Source organism: Myotis nattereri, assembly GCF_964212035.1.
Source record: "Myotis nattereri genome assembly, chromosome: 20".
NCBI lineage: Eukaryota > Metazoa > Chordata > Mammalia > Chiroptera > Vespertilionidae > Myotis > Myotis nattereri.
The window spans coordinates 1,550,774-1,559,843 of record NC_138096.1 but is presented as its reverse complement, the minus strand read 5'-3'; positions in this window follow the sequence as shown (position 1 = coordinate 1,559,843).

The window sequence follows — 9,070 nt, the reverse complement described above, 5'->3', positions numbered from 1 at the left end:
TGACCGCGTGAGTTTGGCGCCCGAGCACGGACTCTCTGGCACAGAAGCGAAGGAGGCGGGTGTTGGGAGAAATCAGGGCTCTAAGCTTTCGCAGCTTCTCCCTCCCCGAGGCCTGGGTTAGTCTAACGTCTGGCAGATGGATCTTGTGCACAAAGAACGCGAAACAGAACCCAGGAAAGCTTTGCTGCGAGTGTCCGTCTGCTTTGGAGGTGTGGCCCCACCATGCTGCCCTGCGGGGCCTCCCCCGGGGATCAAACTCCCTGGCACCCAAAGCCGACACTTCTGGCATCACCTGGAAAATATCTTTATTTAACCCCTCCCCGAGGGGCCCCCTGCACGTGCTTTCACAGTGACCTCTCTTTGGACCCCAAGGGTCTGGAAGCCACAGAGAGAGACGGCCTGACTTCCTGGGGCCGTGGCCCGGCCGGTGCCACGTGGCCAGTGCCCTAGGGGGAACGTCCCGGAATGGCAACGTGGAGGCCTGGCGGGCTGGGCTCTGCGGGCAACGCCTACGGGTGATGTGTCGTTCTCCAAGGTCGAGAGCAACTCCTAATTGTGCGTGGAGCCTGGCTCTCGGGGTGTCGACTCGGTCAGGGACCAGGGCTCGCTGCCCTGCAGAGTCTGTGGCACCTGCATGGCCCCCGGGCACCGGGGACGCAGAAGGACGCCGGGACTTTGTCCAAATCGAAGGACGGACGTTGTCTTTGCCCGGACACCGCAGGTTTGGGGACACTCCGGCTTGGCCTTCCGGGCCCGCTGCCTGTGTGGAGGCCGCTGGGGAGCCGAGGCGGGGCATTTAAACCCACAGAACCCCTCCCGTGTAGAGCCACCGTTCTCTGCTCTACGGCCAAAGTCAGAGTCAGAAGTCCTTTATGCCTTTCTGGGTGTGTTTTTTATAGGATAATATTACCATGGGCCTAAATTTCAAAACCGATTCGAAGTCTTAAGTTGCTATATTATTCAGAATGCCCCCCGGGGACATCCCCATCTCATTTGACCAAAAATAAAGCGTAGAGCCGTCCATGGAACTCAGGGAAACATGGGTGACACGGACGCAAGTAGCAACAGAACCACAACTGAGCCCTGACCGGTGTGGCTCAGTGGATAGAGCGTCGGCCTGCGGACTGAAGGGTCCCAGGTTCGATTCCGGTCAAGGGCATGTACCATGGTTGCGGGCACATCCCCAGCAGGGGGAGTGCAGGAGGCAGCTGGTCGATGTTTCTCTCTCACCGATGTTTCTGACTCTCTATCCTTCTTCCCTCCTCTCTGTAAAAAAATCAATAAAATATATTTTCAAAAAAGAACCACAACTGAGCTTCTTTGTAACGGTGTTTAAACACAGATATTTTTAAAAATCTACCATCACTCCCACTATCAACACAGTAAGACCCCGCTTATCATGCGACCCCCTCAAGCATGGTTTTCTCCCCTGGGAGGATTGATCTCGCTCCTTTGCACACAGACATTTATCTTGCACTAACATAACGGGTCTCGGAGGTGGGGTGGGGGCGGGGGGCGGAGGCCGGGGAGAGGCCCGGGCACGAGCCATGGGTAGGACGTCCCGATGTGCGTTTCTGTGTATTTCCTCCTCGCCTATGAGGATCATCAGGGACAATTTCTTTTGTTTGTTTGTTTCCTTTGCATCTTCGTCTTTATATCTGGCATGACCTTCTCCGTGCATCTGAAGAGTGGCCACCTTTCACGCTCATTTGAAAACGAAATGTGCTACAAACCAGACGCCGCCCCGGCCTCCGTGGCCTCCGGGTCACCTGTGCATCTTTCATTCTTTCTCTGGACTTTCCCGTTGGACCAGAGCGTGTCAGCCTCGGGGGGCGTGGAAGTGGTTACCTGCGACAAAGATACGGAGACGGAACTCAAAGGGGGCGGTGGTTTCACTTAATCCCTCGCTTCCTTTCCCGGCCGCCTGCTTTCGCCTTGACATTCAGGGGTTTTGACAGCTCACCTCACGTGAAGCGGTATTTGCTATTCAGTAAACTTTAATTCTACGGAATGAGTGCCCTTTCTGGAAAGTGGGTATTTGAACAGCACGCAGGCATTTCACGGGCTCGAGCTGTTGGGATTCTACAGGCAGAGCGCTTTCTCAGAAGAAGAGAACAGTGGGTGGGGGAACGAGAAGGGATAAACTAGAGGCCGGTGCACCGGTGGGGTCCCTCCGCCTGGCCTGTGGGGATCAGGCCAGAACTGGCTCCCCGACAGCCCCCTAAGGCAGCGGTTCTCAACCTGTGGGTCGCGACCCCTTTGGCGGTCGAACGACCCTTTCACAGGGGTCACCTAAGACCATCCTGCATATCAGATATTTACATGACGATCCGTAACAGTAGCAACATGACAGTGATGAAGTAGCAACAAAAATAATTCCATGGTTGGGTCACAACATGAGGAACTGTATTTAAAGGGCCAGAAGGTTGAGAACCACTGCCCTAGGGGTCCCGGATTATGAGAGGGCGCAGGTCAGGCCGAGGGACCCCACCGGTGCACGAATTCTTGCACCGGGCCCATGGTATGCATATAAGATCTTTGGTTCATCTCTTCCCACCCTCCTCCCTCCCCCTCTTCCCTCTGAGAATCATCAGTCTGTTCCATGTTTCCATGCCGGTGGTTTCCGCTCCTGCATTGAGCATCTGCCCCCTGGTGGTCAGTGCACTTCATAGCTACTGGCCAGTCGGCAGGGTTGGCCAGTCACTTAGGCTTTTATATATACAGATTTTTATTCATTTCAGAGAGGGAGAGAGAGATAAACATCAACAATGAGAGAGAATCATCCATTGGCTGCCTCCGGCACGGCCCCCTACTGGGGATTGAGCCTGAAACCTGGGCATGCGCCCTTGACCGGAATCGAGCCTGGGACCCTTCAGTCCCCAGGCCGACGCTCTATCCACTGAGCCAAACCAGCCCAGGCTCATCCCACCTCCTTTCCCAGGACAGATGACAGCTGACATCTCCTATTTATCAGTGAGATGACTTCATTCACCTCCCTGTCCCTCTCTCGCCTCCACACTCAGCCAGGCGGGGGCGCGCCATAAATATTTATGGAATAAATAACAGGCATCGTCTTCAATGCTCCCAGGCGCCAGTTCTTCAAGCTGAGCCTGCGAATCACCCACAGGCCTGTCCGAGCACAGCTCCCAGGGCCTCGACTCCGGGATTTCTCACCCAGCAGGTCGCGGGGGGTCACGTGAGAATGTCCATGGCTAACAAGTTCCAAGGTGACGCTCAGGTTGCAGGGCCAGGGCCAGGGCCGGGGGGCCGTGGCTGTCGGAAATGAAATGCACGGCTCACCAGGGCCAAGACATGTGTAATTTCATTCCGGTGCCAATAGCAGGGAAGAGAAATATGAGTAAAAAAACAACAACAATGGGACTTAAAACTTCCGGAAGCCAGGCATAAAAAATATAAAAAAAATAGGCCCTGATTTTGTCTATTATGGGAACGTGTAATGGATTGCTATGTCAGTTTTATGGCCAATAGTTGCAATGGGTGTTTATGAAAAGGAAAGACCATTGTAGGCTGACATGATGATAAAAATAGTTTACAGGATTTAAAGCGATCCGTAGAGGAAATGTAAGGATTGAGGGTTGAATGCTCAGGGTGGAGGAAGATGGGAAAAATATACAGGAAAGAGGGATTTGCTGACAGAGCGGATATGGGATAGTGGAAGGAAGGGATTAAGAATTATGTCTGCCCAGCTGGCATGGTTCAGTGGGTTGAGCATCCACCTAGGAACCAGGAGGTCAGGGTTCGATTCCCGGTCAGGGCCTGGGTTGTGGGTTCGATCCCCAGTGTGGGGTGAGCAGGAGGCAGCCGATCCATGAGTCTCTCTTATCATGGGTGTTTTTATGTCTCTCTCCTTCTCCTTTTCTTTCTGAAATCAGTATATATATATATATATATATATATATATATATATATATATATATATTTTAATAAAGGGTTATTCCAAACGTTTTTACACCAGCAGTGGGAGGGGTGGAATTGGCACCAGCCTGGGCGGCAAAACCCAGGGGGGACAGGCCGGCCTGCCGGAGCTCGGATTTGGGCACGTTTGCAATTCCTGGTACATGTTGGACTATGTGACACGGTGCAGCTACGACGGACGAGGACCTCCTGTGTGTCTGCTGGTGGGAACGCCCTGCAGAGAGGCTGAGCCGGGAGGTGCGGGGCTGACAGCCCCGGCAGGTGGAGCGGACCAGGCTAGTCCCCAGTTTATCTCCCAGAAGCGGACAAGGGCGGCGTGCGTCACTCACAGGGGTGGGCGCATGGGGCGTGAGGTTGGCGGAAACCCCTCCCGATCCCCTCAGCTTTCTCAGTGCACAGAGGAGCGAGGCGAGGAGAGCAGCTGAGCTATGTGGGTAGGGAGTGAGGGCAGAGCTGCCGGCCGACCAGCCGGAAGGGCCGCTATGGCCGTGAACTTGAACAGAGACCAGCCTGTCTCCAGCCCCAACCAGCTGAGCAGGTGCAGGAGGGGATTAGGCAGGGAGCTGGCGTGGTGCCAAGGAAGGAGGACGGAAGGAGAAAGCCCGGCAGGACCGAGGGAGCAATTACCCCGATGGACAGAGTTACCGGAGAAGCGTGGTGACATGCGGGGCTGAGGGACCTGGAGAAGGTGGCGGATCGACAGATCGAGGGGCCCCAGAGAGGAAGGGGGGAGAGAGAGAGATAGAAACATCCATGGTGAGAGAGAACCACACGCCCCGCACTGGGGATGAGCCCGCAACCCGGGCCTGTGCCCTGACCGGGAATCGAACCCTGACCTCCTGGTTCCTAGGTGGACGCTCACCCACTGAGCCACACCGGCCGTTCCCTTCCTCTGTTATGTCTGAGCACATTCGCACTAATTTACTAAACGCGCATTCACATATGTCACCCCTGTGTCGCTTCGGCAGCACGTGTACAAACGTATCGATTTCCTGGCGATGGGAAGTATGGCGACGCCAGTGGGCGAGAATGTAATACGCGGGACCCGTTTGGTGACGTGTTTGGTAACGATGGAGTGGACGTAGTGGTGTATTTCTCGGCCGGGAACGCGGCACGCGGGAAGGAAATGGGCATCTCCGGGGACCGTGTCTGAGTTCCCACGGCACCCAGGAGCTCTTTTCTCCGTGGGAGGCTGCGTGGCCGCGTCTACTGGTAATTGGAACCGTCTGGTAACAAATGCGTGAAACTCTGGCGTCTGCCGAGAGCCAAGCCTTGCGCGCGGGGGCCTGCCTGCCTCACACACCCCCCTTTTGGAGAGGAACAGGGGGAGGGGACTGCCTCTCTTTTCCTTTCTTTTTTTTTTTTTGGTTAATCCTCACCTTGAGGGTATTTTTCCATTGGTTTTTAGAGAGAGAGAGCGGAAGAGAGAGGGAAAGATAGAAACATCGACGTGAGAGAGACACATGGATGGGTGGCCTCCTGCACGCCCCCGACCAGGGCCCGGCCTGGGAGGAGCCTGCAACCGAGGTCCGTGCCCTTGGCCGGAATCGAACCCGGGACCCTTCGGTCCGCAGGCCGACGCTCTACCCACTGAGCCGCACCGGCCCGGGCTCTCTCTTTTCCTCGTAGGATATAGGTTTTCTCTTGGTAGATTTTGGAAACAAAACTCAGAGCTCTTTTTTCTTCTCCGCGTTGTGCCTCCCGCTTGGCTCCCGTATGCCTCTCGCTCCGAAGCTTTGAGCAGCGACATGGCCCGCGGTTTGGGAGACAGTCCTCCACCAGCACGTCAGCTGTGAGGAATCTGGGTAGCTCTTTGGTTTGAAAACACTGGGAAGGCGTTTAGCTTGCGTTTGGCAGCGTTCCTCAGGCTCCATTTAAACAGCAGACTGCTATTTTTGAATTTTTATTGATGTCAGAGAGGAAGGGAGAGGGAGAGAGAGAGAAACATCCATGATGAGAGAGGACCATGGATCGGCTGCCTCCTGCACGCCCCACCCTGGGGACGGAGCCCGCAACCCCGGCCTGTGCCCTTGACCGGGAATCAAACCGTGACCTCCTGGTTCAGAGGTCGCCGCTCAACCCCTGAGCCACGCCGGCCGGGCTAGAATGCCATTGTTTTCATGGAAACCACGCAAAAGGCATCTGTCGGGGGTGACTTGTCAGGCGCACCTCCGCGGGGAGCCGATTGCAAAGGTAATGAACACGTAACTGTGTTTACTGACTTTGACGGAGGGTAGAGATGAAGACACAAGACGAGGAGCCCTAACCCAGGGAATATAATCTTTTTTTTTTTTTTACTGTTGGCCTGTTAGGTACAGGGAGGGGATCCTGTCCCAGAGGGAGCTGACTACATGAGCAAGTGGGTTTGCGATCGTGTCGGAGGCCTGGGTGGTGTTCATCCCAGCTCTGTTCAGGCTGAGGGCGGATGCCAGCGAGACCCCTCATTATGCTGAGACGCTCCCCCGCTGTGTGAGCGAAGGAGAATGATTGATCTTTTCAGGACTGCAAATCGCCGAACGGGGCCATGCGCGCTCCGCTCTAGCGGTTGATGTTCAAGGCAAACTGTCAGCGGAGGGAGGAGGGCTGGAGGCAGGTGGGTGGGCCGGCCGGCCGGGCAGGTTTCCACAGAGAAACAGTCCTTTGATGGGGTTTCCTTATCCTGGGATCTTTGCCCCCTGGTTTGAAAGCAAAGGACCTTGAGCGTTTTTCTTTTTATAAAAAAATATATTTTTATTGATTTCAGAGATGAAGGGAGAGGGAGAGAGGGATAGAAACATCCATGATGAGAGAGCATCATGGATCGGCTGCCTCCTGCGAGCTCCCCATTGGGGATCGAGCCCACAACCAGGGCCTGTGCCCTTGACCAGGAATCGAACCCGGGACCCTTCAGGCTGCAGGCCAATGCTCTATCCACTGAGCCACGCCGGCCAGGGCCCAGGTTGGACTTCTTACCCATCCTCCTGTACGGCCTCTTGGGTTCATAGAAACTGTAGAGCGTGAGGTCCCAAGGTCCCCGTGCCCGGATGCTTTTGCATAGAAGCGCCGTTCAACCAAATCTGTGTCTGCTCCACGCCAGGCGCGGTGCCAGGATGTGATAATCAAGTCCATTCCCTTAAAAATGTGATTGACATGTCAGTGACATGCCCCTAATGCAAAGTGATACGCGAGGCGGTGTGTGGGGCCACGCGAATACAGATGAGGAGGAAATGGATTCCGCCGGAGGGCGGGGGGCGAGGGCACGCACGCAGGAAATGAAAAGCGATGGGTCAGGTGAGTCCTAACGCCCGAGTGGGACTCAGGCAGGAGTCGGGGGGAGGGAACGGGAAGGAGAAATGTCCCATTAGGTTGGGGCGAGAGGCCTGGAGGCAAGAAAACAGGGCTCGTTACAGGAGAGTGTGCAGGGGAGGCTGCCGGAATAGCCAGGACAGGGTGCTGGTGGGGCCGGCTAGTGTGGCTCAATGGTTGAGCATCAACCTATGAACCAGGAGGTCACGGTTCGATTCCCAGTCAGGGCACATGCCCTGGTTATGAGCTCGATCCCCAGTAGGGGGCGTGCAGGAGGCAGCCGATCCATGATTCTCATCATTGATGTTTCAATCTCTCTCCCTCTCCCTTCCTTTCTGAAATCAATAAAAACATATTTTAAAAAACCCCCAGAAAACCCCAAAATGTCTCTTTAGAAAATAACATCAGCGCAGTCTATCTTGTTGGCTGACGAATGGAGGCGCTGACGTGAAAACACCTTCTATCTGCTTATTGGCGCGGGATGTGAAGTGTTGGCTACAGGACCAGACTCATCGCAGGTGCGCGTCTGCGTCCCCCTCCGGGCCGACGACAGGAATCACGGAAGGCGGCCCCCAGGCGGGGACGTTCTCGGAAAACCGCATCCGCTGCCAACACGCGCCGGCCCGAGCGCCTGGAGGAGTGGTTTTCTGAAGGACGGCGGCCGGGAAAGAGGGAAAGTAGTGAAAACGCCGACCCTCTCCCGGTTTTAAAAGAAATTTAACTTTTCCCCCCCAGCGAATGCAGAGGCGCTTTGGACTGCGGGACCCTCTTGGCTCCCACAACTAAGCGCTGCTTGGAAAACGGCCTTTCGGCCGCAGCCGCAGCCGCAGCCTCGGCTCGAAGCCGCCGGAGGGAGGCCTACCAGCCCCGCTCTCCGTGGCCGCCTGCCATTTCGGGAAATCAAAGCTTTTTGAAAGAAGGAGAAGAAGAGGAGGAGGAGGAGGAGGAGGAGGAGGAGGAGGAGGAGGAGGACGGGGAGGAGGAGGAGGAAGAAGAAGAAGGAGAAGAAGAAGAGGGGGAGGGGGAGGGGAGGGGGGAGCAGAAGGGGGAGAAGGAGGAGAAGGAGGAGGGACAACAACACAGGTTAAGCCATTTAATTCACCTTCTTGGAACTAGATGGACGTTTAAGGAAAAAATAAGCCAGGGGAGCAAGAACAGATGCCCACTTCCTATTGGACCACTCTTTCCACGTGTGGTAGAAGTGGGGTCTATGGGCACCGACTCCAGCGTAGCTCCCCCCCGCTCCCATCCCACAGTTCTGTGGTGAGTCTCCACTCAGACAGCCGGTGTGGCTCAGTGGTTGAGCATCCACCTAGGAACCAGGAGGTCAGGGTTCGATTCCCGGTCAGGACACAGGCCCGGGTGGCGGGCTCCATCCCCAGTGGGGGGCGTGCAGGAGGCAGCCGATCCATGAGTCTCTCTCATCATGGATGTTTCTCTCTCTCTCTCCCTTCCGCTCTGAAATCAATAAAAATCTATTTAAAATAAAAATAGCAAGAAACGTTTCAGCACAGTCTCTTCCATGTTAACGAGAGTCGAACGGGAGAGATTTTTTTGAATCAGGATGGATTTAAAGCTACTGATCGTCCCCCGGAACCTCTCCCACGGTGTAAGCCACAGAGGTTCTCACGAGCCATCTCTCTCCTCATAGAGCTTTGACTCCGGACAGAGCTCCTCAAGGAAGACACGATTCTTTTTTTAAAAAAGATCATTTTGGGATCTGGGGCCAATAAAAGCTAACACCCACGCCCTTCAGCCGTTTGATGGATGACAGACCGTCATTCTGTGTGTCCCGGCGACCTGCCCTGGGGGTAAAGCGGTGCTTTTCTCCGGAGGGTGATTTAACGGT